We start from the raw sequence: 23961 nt of genomic DNA on the forward strand, positions 1-23961 counted from the left end.
GACAGTGCCCATGATGACAGTACCCAGTGTGAGAAAGCCCATGATGACAGTTCTCACAGTGAATGTGCCCGTGGTGAATATTGCCGATGATGAGAGTGCCAATAGTGACAGTGCTCATGGTGAAACTGCCCATGGAGACAATGCCCATGGTGATAGTGCTCATTGTGAGAACCCAACAGTGACAGTGCCAATTGTGATAGTCCCCGTGGTGACAGTTCTTACATTGAATGTGACCATGGTGATATTGCTCATGGTGACAGTGCTCAAGGTTATGGTCTCCATGTTGACAGTGCCCATGGTGACATTTCTCATGGTGACTGTGCCTATGGTGAAAATTCTCATAGTGACAGTGCTCATGGTGACTGTGCCCATGGTGATATTACCCATGGTGACAGTACTCATGGTAAAAGTGCCCATGGTCACACTGCACATAGTGGCAGTGCAAAATGGTGACAGTGCCCATGGTGATATTGCTCATGGTGACATTGCTTATGGTGATATTCCCTACGGTGATAGTGTGTATTGTGAAACTGCACACAGTGATTGTGCTCATGGTGACAGTGTTCATGGCGATAGTGCCGATCGTGAATGTGCCCCTGGTGACAGTGCCCATAGTCACAATTCTCACGGTGTAGTGCTCACGGTGACAGTGCCCATGGTGACAATACACAGGGTGACAGTATTCATGGTGATATTGCTCATGGTGATAGTGCCCATGGTGAGAATGCACATGTACACAACTCTCACGGTGATAGTGCCCATGGTGACAATACCCAGGGTGACAGAGCTCATGGTAAAAGTGCTCAAGGTGACAGTGCCCATGGTGACAGTACCTAAGGTGAGAATTCCTACAGTGCGAGAGCTCATGGTGAAAGTGCCCATGTTGGAAACACGCAGGGTGTCCTGCCCATTGTGAGAGTGATCATGTTGACACTGCTCATGTGGACAGTGACATAAGTGACAGTTTTCATGTGGACAGTGCCCATAGTTACAGTGTTTATGGTGATAGATGTTACGGTGGCCATGCTCACAGTGACAGTGTCCACCATGACAATGTCCAAAGTGATATTTCCCATTGTGACTGTGCCCACAGTGACAGAGCCCATGGTGAAAGTGCCCAAGATCACAGTGCCCATGGAGACAGTGCTAATGGTGACTGTGCCCAAGGTGACATCGCCCAGTGAGACAACAACCGTTTTGACAGTGCTCACGGTGACTGTGCCGATTCTGACAGTGCTTATGGTGATAGTGCCAATAGTGAGAGTGCTCACGGTGAAACTGCCCATGGAGACACTGCCCATGGTGATTGTGCTCATCGTGACAATTCCTCAGAGGCAGTGTCAATGGTGAGAGTTTCCATGGTGACAGTTCTCACGGTGAAAGTGACCCTGTTGAAATTGCTCATGGTGACAATGCTCATGGTGACAGTGTTCATGGTGACAGTGCTCAAGGTGATAGTCTCCAGGTTGACAGTGCCCATGGTGACTGTTCACACGGGGACAGTTCTGATGGTGATAATGCTCTTAGTGACACTGCTCACGATGAAAGTGCCCATGTTGACAGTGACCACGGTGACTGTTCTTACCGTGATAGTGCCCATGGTGAGGGTGTTCATGGTGACAGTCCGCATGGAGGCTGTGTCCATGATGACAGAGCTCAGGGTGATAGTGCTCACAGTGATATTACTCACGTTGACATTGCCCAAGGTGACAATACCCACGGTGACAGTAATCATGGTGAAAGTGCCCATGGTGGCAGTTCACATAGGGACAGTTCTTGTGACAGTGCTCATGGTGGCAGTGCTCATGGTGACAGTGCTCTTGTTGACAGTACTCGTGGTGCAGTGACCATGGTGAGACTACTAATGGTGACACTGCCCATGGTGACAGTGCACATGGTCATGGTGCATCTGGTGGCAGTGCAAAATAGTGACAGTGCCCATGGTTATATTGCTCATGGTGATAGTGCCCATGGTTACAGTGCCCATGGTTAGAGTGCTCATGGTGACAGTGCCCAGGGTGAAAGTGCCCCTGGTTACAGTGCACACCGTGAGAGTGCCCATGGTGTCTGTGCCCATGGTGACAGTTCTTATCATGAGAGTGTTCACGGTAGCAGTGTTCATGGTAGTAGTGCTCACGGAGGCATTGCCCACAATGAGAGTGCCCATGGTGAGAATACTGACTGTGACAGTTCCCATGATGACTTTTCTCTCTGTGACAGTGCCCATGGAGACACTGCCAACAGTGTCAATGCCCATGATGACAGTGCCCATGGTGACAGTGCCCATGGTACAATTGCCTATAGTGACAGTGCTCCCAGTGACAGTACCCATGGTAACAGTGACCATGGTGAAAGTGCTCATGGTGATAGTGTCCATGGTGGCAGGTCTCAGTGTGACAGTCCGCACTGTGCCAGTACCCATAGTGAAAGTGCTCACGATAAGAGTGCCCATGGTGACAGTGACCACAGTGAGAGTGCTCATGGTGGTAGTACTCACAGTAATAGTGCTCATGATGACAGTGCCGATGGTGACAGTGCTCACGGTGACAGTGCCCATGGTGATAGTGCCTATGGTGAGAGTCCACTTGTTGATAGTGCCCAAGGTGGCAGTTCCCATTGTGAAAGTGTTCGGGATGACATTGACCATGTTGTTAGTTCCCATGGGGACAATGCTCACGGTGATAGTGACCATGGTAACAGTGCACATGGTGGCCGTGCCCTTGGTGACAGTGCCCATGATGACAGGACTCATTGTGACAGTTCTCAGTGTGATAGTGCCCATGGTGACATTGCACATGGTGGCAGTGAAAAATGGTGACAGTGCCCATGTTGACAGTTCTCATGGTGACAGTGCACACGGTGACAACCCATGCAGACAGTACTCACGGTGACAGTTCTCTTTGTTGCAGTACCCATGGTGACAGTGCTCACAGTGATATTGCCCATGGTGGCAGTGCCCATGCTTACAGTTCCCATGGTGACACTGCCCATGATGACAGTACCCGTGGTGACAGTGCCCACGCAACCATTTCCTATAGTGACAGTGCTCATGGTAACAGTGCCCATGGTGACAGTGACCATGGTGAGAATGCTCAAAGTGATAGTGCCAATGGTGACAGGGCTCATGGTGCCAGTCTGCATTGTGCCAGTACCCTTGGCGACAGTGCTCATGGTGACAGTGCTCACAGTGATAGTGCTCCCAGTAATAGTGCTCATCGTGACAGTGCTAATGGTGACAATACCCAAGTTGACAGTACTCATGTTGAAAATACCCATGGTGGCAGTTCTCATAGCGACAGTTCTCATGGTGACAGTGCTCATAATAGCAGTGCCCATGGTGGCAGTGCTCGTGGTGACAATGTTAATGGTGACAGTGCTCTTGGTGGCAGTTCCCATGGGGACAGTACCGATGGTGACTCTGCACATTGTAACAGTGCCCATGGTAACTGTGCTCATGGTGATAGTGCACATCGTGAAAGTGCCCATGGTCATAGTTCACCTAGTGACAGTGCTAAATAGTGACAGTGCACATGCTTACAGTGCTAATGGTGATCGTGCCCATAGTGACAGTGCACACGGTGATAATGGGTATTGTTACAGTGTTAATGGTGAGAGAGCCCAAGGTGGCAGTGCCCATGGTGACAGCGCCCAGTGTGACAAGGCCCATGGAGACAGTGCTCACGGTGACCGTGCCCCTGGTGACATTGCTGATGGTGAGAGTGCCAATAGTGTCAGTGCTCATGGTGATACTGCCCATGGAGACATTGCCCATGGTGATAGTGCTCATGGTGACAACCCCACGGTGACAGTGACAATGTTGATAATCCCTGAGGTGACAGTTCTTACGTTGAATGTGACCATGGCGACACTTCTCATGGTGACAGTGCCTACAGTGAAAATTCTCATAGTAACAGTGCTCATGGTGACAGTGCCCATGGTGATATTACCCATGGTGACAGTACTCATGGTAAAAGTGCCCATGGTGACACTGCACATGGTGGCAGTGCAATATGGTGACAGTGCCCATGGTGATATTGCTCATGGTGACATTGCTTATGGTAATAATCCTTACGGTGATAGTGTGTATGGTGAAACTGCACACAGTGACTGTGCTCTTGGTGACACTTTTAACAGTGATAGTGCCGATGGTGAATGTGCCCATGGTGACAGTGCCCATGGTGACAATACACAGGGTGACATTATTCATGGTGACATTGCTCATGGTGATAGTGCACATGGTGAGACTGCCCATGTACACAGCTCTCACGGTGATACTGCCCATGGTGACAACACCCAGGGTGAGAGAGCTCATGGTCAATGTGCTCAAGGTGACAGTGCCCATGGTGAAAACACCCAGGGTGTCCTGCCCATAGTGAGAGTGATCATGGTGACACTGCTCATGTGGACAGTGCCATAAGTGACAGTGCTCACTGTGGCACTGCTCATGTGGACAGTGCTCATGGTTACAGTGCTTATGGTGATAGATGTTACGGTGGCCATGCTCACAGTGACAGTGCCCACGATGACAAAGCCCATGGTGATACTTCCCATTGTGAGAGTGCCCATTGTGAAAGAGCCCATGGTGAAAGTGCCCAGGATCACAGTGCCCATGGTGACAGTTCTAATGGTGACTGTGCCCATGGTAACTGCACCCAGTGTGACAACACCCATTGTGACAGTGCTCACGGTGACTGTGCCGATGCTGAGAGTGCCGATGGTGATAGTGCCAATAGTGAGAGTGCTCACGGTGAAACTGCCCATGGAGACAATGCCCATGGTGATAGTGCTCATCGTGACAATCCCACGGAGGCAGTGCCAATGGTGAGAGTTCCCGTGGTGACAGTTCTCATGGTGAAAGTGACCCTGTTGAAATTGCTCATGGTGACAATGCTCACGGTGACAGTGTTCATGGTGACAGTGCTTGAGGTGATAGTCTCCATGTTGACAGTGCCCTTGATGACTGTTCTCATGGTGACAGTGCCTATGGTGATAATGCTCTTAGTGACAGTCCTCATGGTAAATGTGCCCATGGTGACAGTGACGACGGTGACTGTTCTCAGCGTGATAGTGCGCATGGTGACAGTGTTCATGGTGAGAGTCCGCATTGAGGCTGTGCCCATGGTGACAGTGCTCAGGGTGATAGTGCTCACAGTGATATTGCTCACGTTGACACTGCCCAAGGTGACAATACCCACGATGACAGTAATCATGGTGAAAGTGCCCATGGTGGCAGTTCTTGTGACAGTGCTCATGGTGGCAGTGCTCGTGGTGACAGTGCTCTTGGTGACAGTGCTCATGGTGCAGTGCCCATGGTGAGACTCCCAGTGGTGACACTGCCCATGGTGACAGTGCACATGGTCATGGTGCATCTGGTGGCAGTGCAAAATAGTGAGAGTGCCCATGGTGATATTGCTCATGGTGATAGTGCCCATGGTGAGAGTGCCCATGGTTAGAGTGCTCATGGTGACAGTGCCCATGGTGACAGTTCCCCTGGTGACAGTGCACAACGTGAGAGTACCCATGTTGTCTGTGCCCATGGTGACAGTTCTTATCATGATAGTGCAAACGGTAGCAGTGTTCATGGTAATAGTGCTCACGGTGGCAGTGCCCACAATGAGAGTGCCCATGGTGAGAATACTGACTGTGACAGAGCCCATGGTGACATTTCTCTCTGTCACAGAGCCTTTGGGTAGAGTTAGCATGGTGAAATTTCTCACAGTGATTGTGCCCATTGTTTCAGTGCTCATAGTGACAAGACCCATGGCGCCAGTGCCCATCATGGCATCTCTCACGGTGATAGTGATAACGGTGACAGTGCCCATGGTGATATTACCCATGGTGACAGTACGCAGTGATAAAGTGCTCATGGTGACAGTACCTAAGGTGATAGTGCACATGCTGGCAGTGCAAAATGGTGACAGTGCCCATGGTGACATTGCTTAATGTGATAGTCCTTGCGGTGCTAGTGCACATGGTGACACTGCCCACCGTGACAGGGCTCTTGTTGACAGTGCTCACGGTGATAGTGCCAATGTTGGAAGTGCCCATCGGTAAAGGGCCCATTATGACAGTTCTTATGGTGAGAGTGGTCAGAGTGGCAGTGCTCATGGTGAAAGTGCCCATGGTGACAGAGCTCACGGTGACAGTGCCCATAGTTATAGTGTCCATGGTGACATTACAAACAGTGAAATTGTCCATGGGGTCACTGCCCATGGTGACAGTGCCCATGGTCACAACCTTCACTGTGACAGTGCTTACCGTGACAGTGCCCATGGTGACAGTGACCACGGTGACAGTTCTAACGGTAATAGTGCCCATGATGACAGTGCTCATGGTGACAGTCCACATTGTGCCAGTGCCCAAGGTGACAGTGCTCATGGTGACATTGCCCAAAGTCACAATACCCATGGTGACAGTGCCCAAGCTGACAGTTCTCATGGAGATAGTGCCCATGGTGACAGTGCACATGGTGATACTGAGAATGGTGACAGTGCTTATGGTGACAGTGGTAATGGTTGCAGTACCCATGGTGATAGTGCTGAAAGTGACAGTACCCTTGGTGATAGTGTCCATGGTGAGTGTGCTCACATTAATAGTGCCCATGGTGGAGGTTCCCATTGTCAATGTGTTCATGGTGACAGTGCCCATGTTGGTAGTTACCATGGTGACAGTGCTCACGGTGATAGTGACCATGGTAATGGTACACATGGTGGTTGTGCCCTTGGTGACACTGCCCATGATGACATTACTCATGGTGACAGTGCTCACGGTGATAGTGCCCATGGTGATAGTGCACATGGTGGTAGTGCACATGGCAGCAGTGAAAAATGGTGACAGTGCCCATGCTGACAGTTCTCATAGTGACAGTGCACACGGTTACAACCCATGCTGACAGTGCTCATGGTAGCAGTAAACGTGGTGACAGTGCTCATAGTGACAGTGCTCATGGTAGCAGTACCCGTGGTGACAGAGCTTACAGTGATAGTGCACATGGTTGCATTGCCCATGGTGGCACTGAAAATGGGGACAATGCCCATGATGACAGTGCCCATGGTGACAGTGCCCACAGTGCCATTGCCTATGGTGACAGTGCTGACAGTCACAATACCCATAGTAACAGTTACCACGGTGAGATTGCTCATGGTGATAGTGTCCATGGTGACACGGCTCATTGTGACAGTCCGCATTGTGCCAGTACCCATAGGAAAGTACTCATGGTGACAGTGCGCATGGTGATAGTGTCCTTGGTGAGAGTGCTCACGGTGGTAGTACTCACAGTAATAGTGCTCATGGTGACAGTGCCGATGGTGATAGTGCCCATGGTGGCAGTTCCCATGGTGAAAGTGCTCATGATGACTTTGCCCATGTTGGTAGTTCCCATGGTGAGAGTACTCACGGTGATAGTGACCATGGTAACACTGCACATGGTGGCCGTGCCCTTGGTGACAGTGCCCGTGTTGACAGGACTCAGGGTGACAGTTCTCATGGTGATAGTGCCCATGGTGACATTTCAGATGGTGGCAGTGAAAAATGGTGACAGTGCCCATGTTGACAGTTCTCATGGTGACAGTGCACACGGTGACAACTCATGAAGACAGTACTCACGGTGAGAGTTATCTTTGTTGCAGTACCCATGGTGACAGTGCTCACAGTGATATTGCCCATGGTGGCCGTGCCCATGTTTACAGTTCCCATGGTGACACTGCCCATGATGACAGTGCCCATGGTGACAGTGCCCATGTTCACAATTCTCACAGTGATAATGCCAATGGTGAGAGTACCTAGGTTGACAATGCACATGGTGACAGTGCACATGGTGTCACGCCTATGGTGACAGTGCTCATGGTGACAGTTCTCATGTTGGCATTGCCATAAATAACAGTGCTCATTGTGGCAGTGCTTATGGTGACCGTGCTCATGGGGACAGTGCCCATATTTACATTGCTTATGGTGATAGATGTCACGGTGACACTGCACACAGGGACAGTGCCCAGCGTGACAAAGCCCATGGTGATACTTCCCATTGTGACAGTGCTCACGGTGACGGTGCCCATGGTGACAGCGCCCAGTGTGACAAGGCCCATGGTGACAGTGCTCAAGGTGACTGTGCTCATGGTGACAGTGTGCACGTTTACAGTGTTTATGCTGATAGATGTAACGGTGTCAGTGCCCACGGGGACAGTGCCCAGGCTGACAAAGTCCATGGTGATACTTCCCATTGTGAAAGAGCCCATGGTGACAGCGCCCAGTTTGACAAGGCCCAAGGTGACACAGCTCACGGTGACCATGCCCATTGTGACAGTGCCAATGGTGAGAGTGCCAATAATGACAGTTCTCATGGTGAAACTGCCCATGGAGATATTGCCCATGGTGATAGTGCTCATGGTGACAACCCCACGGTGACAGTGACAATGGTGATATTCCCCGTGGTGGCAGTTCTTACGTTGAATGTGACCATGGTGACAGTTCTCATGGTGACAGTGCCTATGGTGAAAATTCTCATAGTGGCAGTGCTCATGGTGACAGTGCCCATGGTGATATTACCCATGGTGACGGTACTCATGGTAAAAGTGCCCATGGTGACACTGCACATGGTGGCAGTGCAAAATGTTGACAGTGCCCATGGTGATATTGCTCATGGTGACATTGCTTATGGTGATAGTCCTTCCAGTAATAGTGTGTATGGTGAAACTGCACACAGTGACAGTGCTTATGGTGACAGTGCCCTTGGTGGCTGTTCCCATGGGCACAGTACCGATGGTGACACTGTGCATTGTTACAGTTCCCATGGTAATCATGCTCACGGTGATAGTGCACGTCCTGACAGTGCCCATGGTGGTAGTTCACCTGGTGACAGTGCTAAATAGTGACAGTGCACATGCTGACAGTGCTCATGGTGATAGTGCCCATGAGACAGTGCACACGGTGATAATAGGCATTGTAACAGTGTTCATGGTGACAGAGCCCAAGGTGGCAGTAGCCATGGTGACAGTGCCCACAATGACAGTGCCCAAAGTGACAGTGCCGACAGTAACAGTTCCCATGGTGGCACATCTCATGGTGACGGTGCCCATGGGGACAGTTAGCATGGTGAGATTTCTCACGGTTATAGTGCCCGTTGTGACAGTGCTCTCAGTGAGAAGGCCCATGGTGCCAGTGCCCATATAGACATTCTGCTCGGTAACATTTCTCACGGCGAAAGTGCCTATGGTGATATGACCAATGGTGACACTGCACATGGTGGCTGTGCAAGATGGTAAGAGTGCCCATGGTGACATTGTTCATGGTGACATTGCTTACAGTGATAATCCTTATGGTGACTGTGTGCATGGTAACAATGCACACAGTGACAATGTTCACTGTGACAGTGTTCACAGTGATAGTTCCCATGGTGAGAGTGTCCATGGTAACAGTGCCCATAGTCACAATTCTCATGGTGTAGTGCTCACAGTGACAGTGCCCATGGTGAAAATACCCAGGGTGACAGTACTCATGGTGACCGTGTTCATGGTGACAGTGCGCATGGTGACACTGCCCACCATGACAGTGCTCTTGTTGACAGTGCTCAAGGTGATAGTGCCAATGTTGGAAGTGCTCATCATGAAAGTGCCCACGGTGACAGTTCTTATGGTGAGAGTGGTCACAGTGGCACTGCTCATGGTGAAAGTGCCCAAGGTGACAGAGCTCACGGTGACAGTGCCCTTAGTTATAGTGTCCATGGTGACAGTACTAACAGTGAAATTGACCATGGGGACACTACCCATAGTAACAGTGCACATGGTCAGAACCCTCACAGTGATAGTGCTCACAGTGACAGTGCCCTTGGTGATAGTGACCACGGTGACCTTTATAATGTTGATAGAGCCCATGATGACAGTGCTTATTGTGACAGTCCACATTGTGCCACTGCCCAAGGTGACAGTGCTCATGGTGACAGTGCCCAAAGTCACAATACCCATGGTGACAGTGCCGATGCTGACAGTTCTCCTGGTGATAGTGCCCATGGTGACAGTGCACATGGTGATACTGAGAATGGTGACAGTGATAACGGTGACAGTGGTCATGGTTGCAGTACCCATGGTGATAGTTCTGAAACTGACAGTGCCCTTGGTGATAGTGCCCATGGTGAGTGTGCTCACATTAATAGTGCCGTGGTGGCAGTTCCCATTGTGAAAGTGCTCATGATGACAGTGCCCATGTTGGTAGTTCCCATGGTGACAGTGCTCACGGTGATAGTGACCATGGTAACAGTGCACATGGTGGCTCTGCCCTTGGTGAAAGTGCCCATGATGAGAGTGCTCATGGTGACAGTGCTCATAATAGCAGTGCCCAAGGTGCCAGTGCTCATGGTGACAGTGTTAATGGTGACAGTGTTCTTGGTGGCAGTTCGTATGGGGACAATACTGATGATGACACTGTGCATTGTTACAGTGCCCATGGTATTTGTGCTCATGGTGACAGTGCAAATCGTGATAGTGCCCATGGTGGTAGTTCACCTGGTGACAGTGCTAAATAGTGACAGTGCACATTCTGACAGTGCTCATGGTGATAGTGCCCATGGTGAGAGAGCACACGGTGATAATTTGCATTGTTACAGTGTTCATGGTGAGAGAGCCCAAGGTGGCAATGGCCATGGTGACACTGTCCACAATGACAGTGCCCATGGGGACAGTGCCAACAGTGACAATGCCCATGGTGACCCTTCTCACAGTAAGAGTCCCCATGGGGACAGTTAGCATGTTGAGATTTCTCTCGGTGATAGTTCCCATTGTGACAGTGCTCACAGTGACAATGCCCATGGTGCCAGGGCCCATAGAGATATTTTGCACGGTCACATTTCTCACGGTGAAAGTGCCTATGGTGATATTACCCATGGTGACACTGCACATGCTGGCAGTGCAAAATGGTGACAGTGCCCATGGTGACATTCCTCATGGTGACTTTGCTTACAGTGATAGTCCTCATGGTGACAGTGCGCATGGTGACACTGCACACAGTGATAGTGTTCATGGTTACAGTGTTCACGGTGATAGTTCCCATGGTGAGAGTGTCCAGGGTGACAGTGCCCATAGTCACAATTCTCATGGTGTAGTGTTCACAGTGACAGTGCCCATGGTGTAAATACACAGGGTGACAGCGCTCATGGTGATAGTGCCCATGGTGACAGTGCCCATGTTCACAATTCTCACAGTGATAATGCCTATGATGAGAGTACTTAGGGTGACAATGACCATGGTGACAGTGCCCATGGTGTCATGCCCCTGGTGACACTGCTCATGGTGACAGTGCTCATGTTGGCAGTGCCATAAATAGCAGTGCTCTGTGTGGCAGTGCTCATGCTGACCGTTCTCATTGTGACAGTGTCCATGTTTACAGTGATTATGGTGATAGATGTCACGGTGTCAGTACCCCCGTGGACAGTTCCCATGCTGACAAAGCCCATGGTGATATATCCCAATGTGACAGTGCCCAGGGTGACAGTGCCCATGATGACAGTACCCAGTGTGAGAAAGCCCATGATGACAGTTCTCACAGTGAATGTGCCCGTGGTGAATATTGCCGATGATGAGAGTGCCAATAGTGACAGTGCTCATGGTGAAACTGCCCATGGAGACAATGCCCATGGTGATAGTGCTCATTGTGAGAACCCAACAGTGACAGTGCCAATTGTGATAGTCCCCGTGGTGACAGTTCTTACATTGAATGTGACCATGGTGATATTGCTCATGGTGACAGTGCTCAAGGTTATGGTCTCCATGTTGACAGTGCCCATGGTGACATTTCTCATGGTGACTGTGCCTATGGTGAAAATTCTCATAGTGACAGTGCTCATGGTGACTGTGCCCATGGTGATATTACCCATGGTGACAGTACTCATGGTAAAAGTGCCCATGGTCACACTGCACATAGTGGCAGTGCAAAATGGTGACAGTGCCCATGGTGATATTGCTCATGGTGACATTGCTTATGGTGATATTCCCTACGGTGATAGTGTGTATTGTGAAACTGCACACAGTGATTGTGCTCATGGTGACAGTGTTCATGGCGATAGTGCCGATCGTGAATGTGCCCCTGGTGACAGTGCCCATAGTCACAATTCTCACGGTGTAGTGCTCACGGTGACAGTGCCCATGGTGACAATACACAGGGTGACAGTATTCATGGTGACATTGCTCATGGTGATAGTCCCCAAGATGAGAGTGCCCATGTTCACAACTCTCACGGTGATAGTGCCCATGGTGACAATACCCAGGGTAACATAGCTCATGGTAAAAGTGTTCATGGTGACAGTGCCCATGGTTACAGTACCTAAGGTGACAATTTCCATGGTGAGAGTGCTCATGGTGACAGTACCCATGGTGACAATACCCAGGGTGTCCTGCCCATGGTGACAGTGATCAGGGTCACACTGCTCATGTGGACAGTGCCATAAGTGACAGTGCTCATTCTGGCAGTGCTCATGGTGCCATGCTCATGGGACAGTGCCCATGTTTACAGGGCTTATGGTGATAGATTTCATGGTGGCCGTGCCCATGGTGACAGTGCCCACGCTGACAAAGCCCAAGGTGATACTTCCCATTGTGACAGTGCCCACAGTGACAGTGCCCATTGTGACAGCACGCAGTGTGAGAAGGCCCATTGTGACAGTGCTCAAGGTGACCGTGCCCAAGGTGACAGTGCCCATGCTGAGAGTGCCAATAGTGACAGTGCTCATGGTGATAATGTCCTTAGAGGCATGGCCCATGGTGATAGTGCTCATGGTGACAAACCCACAGTGACAATGCCAATGCTGATAGTCTCCGAGGTGACAGTTCTTACGTTGAATGTGACCATGGTGACCGTTCTCCTGGTGACAGTGCCTATGGTGAAAAATCTCATACTGACCGTGCTCATGGTGACAGTGCCCATGGTGATATTTCCCATGGTGACAGTATTCATGGTAAAGTGCCCATGGTGACAATGCACATGGTGGCAGTGCAAAATGTTGACAGTGCCCATGGTGATTTTGCTCATGGTGACATTGCTTAAGGTGATAGTCCTTACGGTGATAGTGTGTATGCTGAAACTGCACACAGTGACAGTGCTCATGGTGACAGTGTTCATGGCGATAGTGCCGATGGTGAATGTGCCCATGGTGACAGTGCCCATAGTCACAATTCTCACGGTGTAGTGCTCAAGGTGACAGTGCCCATGGTGACAATACACAGGGTGACAGTATTCATGGTGATATTGCTCATGGTGATAGTGCCCATGGTGAGAATGCACATGTACACAACTCTCACGGTGATAGTGCCCATGGTGACAATACCCAGGGTGACAGAGCTCATGGTAAAAGTGCTCAAGGTGACAGTGCCCATGGTGACAGTACCTAAGGTGAGAATTCCTACAGTGCGAGAGCTCATGGTGAAAGTGCCCATGTTGGAAACACGCAGGGTGTCCTGCCCATTGTGAGAGTGATCATGTTGACACTGCTCATGTGGACAGTGACATAAGTGACAGTTTTCATGTGGACAGTGCCCATAGTTACAGTGTTTATGGTGATAGATGTTACGGTGGCCATGCTCACAGTGACAGTGTCCACCATGACAATGTCCAAAGTGATATTTCCCATTGTGACTGTGCCCACAGTGACAGAGCCCATGGTGAAAGTGCCCAAGATCACAGTGCCCATGGAGACAGTGCTAATGGTGACTGTGCCCAAGGTGACATCGCCCAGTGAGACAACAACCGTTTTGACAGTGCTCACGGTGACTGTGCCGATTCTGACAGTGCTTATGGTGATAGTGCCAATAGTGAGAGTGCTCACGGTGAAACTGCCCATGGAGACACTGCCCATGGTGATTGTGCTCATCGTGACAATTCCTCAGAGGCAGTGTCAACGGTGAGAGTTTCCATGGTGACAGTTCTCACGGTGAAAGTGACCCTGTTGAAATTGCTCATGGTGACAATGCTCATGGTGACAGTGTTCATGGTGACAGTGCTCAAGGTGATAGTCTCCAGGTTGACAGTGCCCATGGTGACTGTTCACACGGGGACAGTTCTGATGGTGATAATGCTCTTAGTGACACTGCTCACGATGAAAGTGCCCATGTTGACAGTGACCACGGTGACTGTTCTTACCGTGATAGTGCCCATGGTGAGGGTGTTCATGGTGACAGTCCGCATGGAGGCTGTGTCCATGATGACAGAGCTCAGGGTGATAGTGCTCACAGTGATATTACTCACGTTGACATTGCCCAAGGTGACAATACCCACGGTGACAGTAATCATGGTGAAAGTGCCCATGGTGGCAGTTCACATAGGGACAGTTCTTGTGACAGTGCTCATGGTGGCAGTGCTCATGGTGACAGTGCTCTTGTTGACAGTACTCGTGGTGCAGTGACCATGGTGAGACTACTAATGGTGACACTGCCCATGGTGACAGTGCACATGGTCATGGTGCATCTGGTGGCAGTGCAAAATAGTGACAGTGCCCATGGTTATATTGCTCATGGTGATAGTGCCCATGGTTACAGTGCCCATGGTTAGAGTGCTCATGGTGACAGTGCCCAGGGTGAAAGTGCCCCTGGTTACAGTGCACACCGTGAGAGTGCCCATGGTGTCTGTGCCCATGGTGACAGTTCTTATCATGAGAGTGTTCACGGTAGCAGTGTTCATGGTAGTAGTGCTCACGGAGGCATTGCCCACAATGAGAGTGCCCATGGTGAGAATACTGACTGTGACAGTTCCCATGATGACTTTTCTCTCTGTGACAGTGCCCATGGAGACACTGCCAACAGTGTCAATGCCCATGATGACAGTGCCCATGGTGACAGTGCCCATGGTACAATTGCCTATAGTGACAGTGCTCCCAGTGACAGTACCCATGGTAACAGTGACCATGGTGAAAGTGCTCATGGTGATAGTGTCCATGGTGGCAGGTCTCAGTGTGACAGTCCGCACTGTGCCAGTACCCATAGTGAAAGTGCTCACGATAAGAGTGCCCATGGTGACAGTGACCACAGTGAGAGTGCTCATGGTGGTAGTACTCACAGTAATAGTGCTCATGATGACAGTGCCGATGGTGACAGTGCTCACGGTGACAGTGCCCATGGTGATAGTGCCTATGGTGAGAGTCCACTTGTTGATAGTGCCCAAGGTGGCAGTTCCCATTGTGAAAGTGTTCGGGATGACATTGACCATGTTGTTAGTTCCCATGGGGACAATGCTCACGGTGATAGTGACCATGGTAACAGTGCACATGGTGGCCGTGCCCTTGGTGACAGTGCCCATGATGACAGGACTCATTGTGACAGTTCTCAGTGTGATAGTGCCCATGGTGACATTGCACATGGTGGCAGTGAAAAATGGTGACAGTGCCCATGTTGACAGTTCTCATGGTGACAGTGCACACGGTGACAACCCATGCAGACAGTACTCACGGTGACAGTTCTCTTTGTTGCAGTACCCATGGTGACAGTGCTCACAGTGATATTGCCCATGGTGGCAGTGCCCATGCTTACAGTTCCCATGGTGACACTGCCCATGATGACAGTACCCGTGGTGACAGTGCCCACGCAACCATTTCCTATAGTGACAGTGCTCATGGTAACAGTGCCCATGGTGACAGTGACCATGGTGAGAATGCTCAAAGTGATAGTGCCAATGGTGACAGGGCTCATGGTGCCAGTCTGCATTGTGCCAGTACCCTTGGCGACAGTGCTCATGGTGACAGTGCTCACAGTGATAGTGCTCCCAGTAATAGTGCTCATCGTGACAGTGCTAATGGTGACAATACCCAAGTTGACAGTACTCATGTTGAAAATACCCATGGTGGCAGTTCTCATAGCGACAGTTCTCATGGTGACAGTGCTCATAATAGCAGTGCCCATGGTGGCAGTGCTCGTGGTGACAATGTTAATGGTGACAGTGCTCTTGGTGGCAGTTCCCATGGGGACAGTACCGATGGTGACTCTGCACATTGTAACAGTGCCCATGGTAACTGTGCTCATGGTGATAGTGCACATCGTGAAAGTGCCCATGGTCATAGTTCACCTAGTGACAGTGCTAAATAGTGACAGTGCACATGCTTACAGTGCTAATGGTGATCGTGCCCATAGTGACAGTGCACACGGTGATAATGGGTATTGTTACAGTGTTAATGGTGAGAGAGCCCAAGGTGGCAGTGCCCATGGTGACAGCGCCCAGTGTGACAAGGCCCATGGAGACAGTGCTCACGGTGACCGTGCCCCTGGTGACATTGCTGATGGTGAGAGTGCCAATAGTGTCAGTGCTCATGGTGATACTGCCCATGGAGACATTGCCCATGGTGATAGTGCTCATGGTGACAACCCCACGGTGACAGTGACAATGTTGATAATCCCTGAGGTGACAGTTCTTACGTTGAATGTGACCATGGCGACACTTCTCATGGTGACAGTGCCTACAGTGAAAATTCTCATAGTAACAGTGCTCATGGTGACAGTGCCCATGGTGATATTACCCATGGTGACAGTACTCATGGTAAAAGTGCCCATGGTGACACTGCACATGGTGGCAGTGCAATATGGTGACAGTGCCCATGGTGATATTGCTCATGGTGACATTGCTTATGGTAATAATCCTTACGGTGATAGTGTGTATGGTGAAACTGCACACAGTGACTGTGCTCTTGGTGACACTTTTAACAGTGATAGTGCCGATGGTGAATGTGCCCATGGTGACAGTGCCCATGGTGACAATACACAGGGTGACATTATTCATGGTGACATTGCTCATGGTGATAGTGCACATGGTGAGACTGCCCATGTACACAGCTCTCACGGTGATACTGCCCATGGTGACAACACCCAGGGTGAGAGAGCTCATGGTCAATGTGCTCAAGGTGACAGTGCCCATGGTGAAAACACCCAGGGTGTCCTGCCCATAGTGAGAGTGATCATGGTGACACTGCTCATGTGGACAGTGCCATAAGTGACAGTGCTCACTGTGGCACTGCTCATGTGGACAGTGCTCATGGTTACAGTGCTTATGGTGATAGATGTTACGGTGGCCATGCTCACAGTGACAGTGCCCACGATGACAAAGCCCATGGTGATACTTCCCATTGTGAGAGTGCCCATTGTGAAAGAGCCCATGGTGAAAGTGCCCAGGATCACAGTGCCCATGGTGACAGTTCTAATGGTGACTGTGCCCATGGTAACTGCACCCAGTGTGACAACACCCATTGTGACAGTGCTCACGGTGACTGTGCCGATGCTGAGAGTGCCGATGGTGATAGTGCCAATAGTGAGAGTGCTCACGGTGAAACTGCCCATGGAGACAATGCCCATGGTGATAGTGCTCATCGTGACAATCCCACGGAGGCAGTGCCAATGGTGAGAGTTCCCGTGGTGACAGTTCTCATGGTGAAAGTGACCCTGTTGAAATTGCTCATGGTGACAATGCTCACGGTGACAGTGTTCATGGTGACAGTGCTTGAGGTGATAGTCTCCATGTTGACAGTGCCCTTGATGACTGTTCTCATGGTGACAGTGCCTATGGTGATAATGCTCTTAGTGACAGTCCTCATGGTAAATGTGCCCATGGTGACAGTGACGACGGTGACTGTTCTCACCGTGATAGTGCGCATGGTGACAGTGTTCATGGTGAGAGTCCGCATTGAGGCTGTGCCCATGGTGACAGTGCTCAGGGTGATAGTGCTCACAGTGATATTGCTCACGTTGACACTGCCCAAGGTGACAATACCCACGATGACAGTAATCATGGTGAAAGTGCCCATGGTGGCAGTTCTTGTGACAGTGCTCATGGTGGCAGTGCTCGTGGTGACAGTGCTCTTGGTGACAGTGCTCATGGTGCAGTGCCCATGGTGAGACTCCCAGTGGTGACACTGCCCATGGTGACAGTGCACATGGTCATGGTGCATCTGGTGGCAGTGCAAAATAGTGAGAGTGCCCATGGTGATATTGCTCATGGTGATAGTGCCCATGGTGAGAGTGCCCATGGTTAGAGTGCTCATGGTGACAGTGCCCATGGTGACAGTTCCCCTGGTGACAGTGCACAACGTGAGAGTACCCATGTTGTCTGTGCCCATGGTGACAGTTCTTATCATGATAGTGCAAACGGTAGCAGTGTTCATGGTAATAGTGCTCACGGTGGCAGTGCCCACAATGAGAGTGCCCATGGTGAGAATACTGACTGTGACAGAGCCCATGGTGACATTTCTCTCTGTCACAGAGCCTTTGGGTAGAGTTAGCATGGTGAAATTTCTCACAGTGATTGTGCCCATTGTTTCAGTGCTCATAGTGACAAGACCCATGGCGCCAGTGCCCATCATGGCATCTCTCACGGTGATAGTGATAACGGTGACAGTGCCCATGGTGATATTACCCATGGTGACAGTACGCAGTGATAAAGTGCTCATGGTGACAGTACCTAAGGTGATAGTGCACATGCTGGCAGTGCAAAATGGTGACAGTGCCCATGGTGACATTGCTTAATGTGATAGTCCTTGCGGTGCTAGTGCACATGGTGACACTGCCCACCGTGACAGGGCTCTTGTTGACAGTGCTCACGGTGATAGTGCCAATGTTGGAAGTGCCCATCGGTAAAGGGCCCATTATGACAGTTCTTATGGTGAGAGTGGTCAGAGTGGCAGTGCTCATGGTGAAAGTGCCCATGGTGACAGAGCTCACGGTGACAGTGCCCATAGTTATAGTGTCCATGGTGACATTACAAACAGTGAAATTGTCCATGGGGTCACTGCCCATGGTGACAGTGCCCATGGTCACAACCTTCACTGTGACAGTGCTTACCGTGACAGTGCCCATGGTGACAGTGACCACGGTGACAGTTCTAACGGTAATAGTGCCCATGATGACAGTGCTCATGGTGACAGTCCACATTGTGCCAGTGCCCAAGGTGACAGTGCTCATGGTGACATTGCACAAAGTCACAATACCCATGGTGACAGTGCCCAAGCTGACAGTTCTCATGGAGATAGTGCCCATGGTGACAGTGCACATGGTGATACTGAGAATGGTGACAGTGCTTATGGTGACAGTGGTAATGGTTGCAGTACCCATGGTGATAGTGCTGAAAGTGACAGTACCCTTGGTGATAGTGTCCATGGTGAGTGTGCTCACATTAATAGTGCCCATGGTGGAGGTTCCCATTGTCAATGTGTTCATGGTGACAGTGCCCATGTTGGTAGTTACCATGGTGACAGTGCTCACGGTGATAGTGACCATGGTAATGGTACACATGGTGGTTGTGCCCTTGGTGACACTGCCCATGATGACATTACTCATGGTGACAGTGCTCACGGTGATAGTGCCCATGGTGGTAGTGCACATGGCAGCAGTGAAAAATGGTGACAGTGCCCATGCTGACAGTTCTCATAGTGACAGTGCACACGGTTACAACCCATGCTGACAGTGCTCATGGTAGCAGTACCCGTGGTGACAGAGCTTACAGTGACAGTGCTCATGGTAGCAGTACCCGTGGTGACAGAGCTTACAGTGATAGTGCACATGGTTGCATTGCCCATGGTGGCACTGAAAATGGGGACAATGCCCATGATGACAGTGCCCATGGTGACAGTGCCCACAGTGCCATTGCCTATGGTGACAGTGCTGACAGTCACAATACCCATAGTAACAGTTACCACGGTGAGATTGCTCATGGTGATAGTGTCCATGGTGACACGGCTCATTGTGACAGTCCGCATTGTGCCAGTACCCATAGGAAAGTACTCATGGTGACAGTGCGCATGGTGATAGTGTCCTTGGTGAGAGTGCTCACGGTGGTAGTACTCACAGTAATAGTGCTCATGGTGACAGTGCCGATGGTGATAGTGCCCATGGTGGCAGTTCCCATGGTGAAAGTGCTCATGATGACTTTGCCCATGTTGGTAGTTCCCATGGTGAGAGTACTCACGGTGATAGTGACCATGGTAACACTGCACATGGTGGCCGTGCCCTTGGTGACAGTGCCCGTGTTGACAGGACTCAGGGTGACAGTTCTCATGGTGATAGTGCCCATGGTGACATTTCAGATGGTGGCAGTGAAAAATGGTGACAGTGCCCATGTTGACAGTTCTCATGGTGACAGTGCACACGGTGACAACTCATGAAGACAGTACTCACGGTGAGAGTTATCTTTGTTGCAGTACCCATGGTGACAGTGCTCACAGTGATATTGCCCATGGTGGCCGTGCCCATGTTTACAGTTCCCATGGTGACACTGCCCATGATGACAGTGCCCATGGTGACAGTGCCCATGTTCACAATTCTCACAGTGATAATGCCAATGGTGAGAGTACCTAGGTTGACAATGCACATGGTGACAGTGCACATGGTGTCACGCCTATGGTGACAGTGCTCATGGTGACAGTTCTCATGTTGGCATTGCCATAAATAACAGTGCTCATTGTGGCAGTGCTTATGGTGACCGTGCTCATGGGGACAGTGCCCATATTTACATTGCTTATGGTGATAGATGTCACGGTGACACTGCACACAGGGACAGTGCCCAGCGTGACAAAGCCCATGGTGATACTTCCCATTGTGACAGTGCTCACGGTGACGGTGCCCATGGTGACAGCGCCCAGTGTGACAAGGCCCATGGTGACAGTGCTCAAGGTGACTGTGCTCATGGTGACAGTGTGCACGTTTACAGTGTTTATGCTGATAGATGTAACGGTGTCAGTGCCCACGGGGACAGTGCCCAGGCTGACAAAGTCCATGGTGATACTTCCCATTGTGAAAGAGCCCATGGTGACAGCGCCCAGTTTGACAAGGCCCAAGGTGACACAGCTCACGGTGACCATGCCCATTGTGACAGTGCCAATGGTGAGAGTGCCAATAATGACAGTTCTCATGGTGAAACTGCCCATGGAGATATTGCCCATGGTGATAGTGCTCATGGTGACAACCCCACGGTGACAGTGACAATGGTGATATTCCCCGTGGTGGCAGTTCTTACGTTGAATGTGACCATGGTGACAGTTCTCATGGTGACAGTGCCTATGGTGAAAATTCTCATAGTGGCAGTGCTCATGGTGACAGTGCCCATGGTGATATTACCCATGGTGACGGTACTCATGGTAAAAGTGCCCATGGTGACACTGCACATGGTGGCAGTGCAAAATGTTGACAGTGCCCATGGTGATATTGCTCATGGTGACATTGCTTATGGTGATAGTCCTTCCAGTAATAGTGTGTATGGTGAAACTGCACACAGTGACAGTGCTTATGGTGACAGTGCCCTTGGTGGCTGTTCCCATGGGCACAGTACCGATGGTGACACTGTGCATTGTTACAGTTCCCATGGTAATCATGCTCACGGTGATAGTGCACGTCCTGACAGTGCCCATGGTGGTAGTTCACCTGGTGACAGTGCTAAATAGTGACAGTGCACATGCTGACAGTGCTCATGGTGATAGTGCCCATGAGACAGTGCACACGGTGATAATAGGCATTGTAACAGTGTTCATGGTGACAGAGCCCAAGGTGGCAGTAGCCATGGTGACAGTGCCCACAATGACAGTGCCCAAAGTGACAGTGCCGACAGTAACAGTTCCCATGGTGGCACATCTCATGGTGACGGTGCCCATGGGGACAGTTAGCATGGTGAGATTTCTCACGGTTATAGTGCCCGTTGTGACAGTGCTCTCAGTGAGAAGGCCCATGGTGCCAGTGCCCATATAGACATTCTGCTCGGTAACATTTCTCACGGCGAAAGTGCCTATGGTGATATGACCAATGGTGACACTGCACATGGTGGCTGTGCAAGATGGTAAGAGTGCCCATGGTGACATTGTTCATGGTGACATTGCTTACAGTGATAATCCTTATGGTGACTGTGTGCATGGTAACAATGCACACAGTGACAATGTTCACTGTGACAGTGTTCACAGTGATAGTTCCCATGGTGAGAGTGTCCATGGTAACAGTGCCCATAGTCACAATTCTCATGGTGTAGTGCTCACAGTGACAGTGCCCATGGTGAAAATACCCAGGGTGACAGTACTCATGGTGACCGTGTTCATGGTGACAGTGCGCATGGTGACACTGCCCACCATGACAGTGCTCTTGTTGACAGTGCTCAAGGTGATAGTGCCAATGTTGGAAGTGCTCATCATGAAAGTGCCCACGGTGACAGTTCTTATGGTGAGAGTGGTCACAGTGGCACTGCTCATGGTGAAAGTGCCCAAGGTGACAGAGCTCACGGTGACAGTGCCCTTAGTTATAGTGTCCATGGTGACAGTACTAACAGTGAAATTGACCATGGGGACACTACCCATAGTAACAGTGCACATGGTCAGAACCCTCACAGTGATAGTGCTCACAGTGACAGTGCCCTTGGTGATAGTGACCACGGTGACCTTTATAATGTTGATAGAGCCCATGATGACAGTGCTTATTGTGACAGTCCACATTGTGCCACTGCCCAAGGTGACAGTGCTCATGGTGACAGTGCCCAAAGTCACAATACCCATGGTGACAGTGCCGATGCTGACAGTTCTCCTGGTGATAGTGCCCATGGTGACAGTGCACATGGTGATACTGAGAATGGTGACAGTGATAACGGTGACAGTGGTCATGGTTGCAGTACCCATGGTGATAGTTCTGAAACTGACAGTGCCCTTGGTGATAGTGCCCATGGTGAGTGTGCTCACATTAATAGTGCCGTGGTGGCAGTTCCCATTGTGAAAGTGCTCATGATGACAGTGCCCATGTTGGTAGTTCCCATGGTGACAGTGCTCACGGTGATAGTGACCATGGTAACAGTGCACATGGTGGCTCTGCCCTTGGTGAAAGTGCCCATGATGAGAGTGCTCATGGTGACAGTGCTCATAATAGCAGTGCCCAAGGTGCCAGTGCTCATGGTGACAGTGTTAATGGTGACAGTGTTCTTGGTGGCAGTTCGTATGGGGACAATACTGATGATGACACTGTGCATTGTTACAGTGCCCATGGTATTTGTGCTCATGGTGACAGTGCAAATCGTGATAGTGCCCATGGTGGTAGTTCACCTGGTGACAGTGCTAAATAGTGACAGTGCACATTCTGACAGTGCTCATGGTGATAGTGCCCATGGTGAGAGAGCACACGGTGATAATTTGCATTGTTACAGTGTTCATGGTGAGAGAGCCCAAGGTGGCAATGGCCATGGTGACACTGTCCACAATGACAGTGCCCATGGGGACAGTGCCAACAGTGACAATGCCCATGGTGACCCTTCTCACAGTAAGAGTCCCCATGGGGACAGTTAGCATGTTGAGATTTCTCTCGGTGATAGTTCCCATTGTGACAGTGCTCACAGTGACAATGCCCATGGTGCCAGGGCCCATAGAGATATTTTGCACGGTCACATTTCTCACGGTGAAAGTGCCTATGGTGATATTACCCATGGTGACACTGCACATGCTGGCAGTGCAAAATGGTGACAGTGCCCATGGTGACATTCCTCATGGTGACTTTGCTTACAGTGATAGTCCTCATGGTGACAGTGCGCATGGTGACACTGCACACAGTGATAGTGTTCATGGTTACAGTGTTCACGGTGATAGTTCCCATGGTGAGAGTGTCCAGGGTGACAGTGCCCATAGTCACAATTCTCATGGTGTAGTGTTCACAGTGACAGTGCCCATGGTGTAAATACACAGGGTGACAGCGCTCATGGTGATAGTGCCCATGGTGACAGTGCCCATGTTCACAATTCTCACAGTGATAATGCCTATGATGAGAGTACTTAGGGTGACAATGACCATGGTGACAGTGCCCATGGTGTCATGCCCCTGGTGACACTGCTCATGGTGACAGTGCTCATGTTGGCAGTGCCATAAATAGCAGTGCTCTGTGTGGCAGTGCTCATGCTGACCGTTCTCATTGTGACAGTGTCCATGTTTACAGTGATTATGGTGATAGATGTCACGGTGTCAGTACCCCCGTGGACAGTTCCCATGCTGACAAAGCC

This window comes from Mesoplodon mirus (genome assembly GCF_964341445.2).
Source record: "Mesoplodon mirus genome assembly, contig: SUPER_3_unloc_1, whole genome shotgun sequence".
Taxonomy (NCBI): Eukaryota; Metazoa; Chordata; class Mammalia; order Artiodactyla; family Ziphiidae; genus Mesoplodon; species Mesoplodon mirus.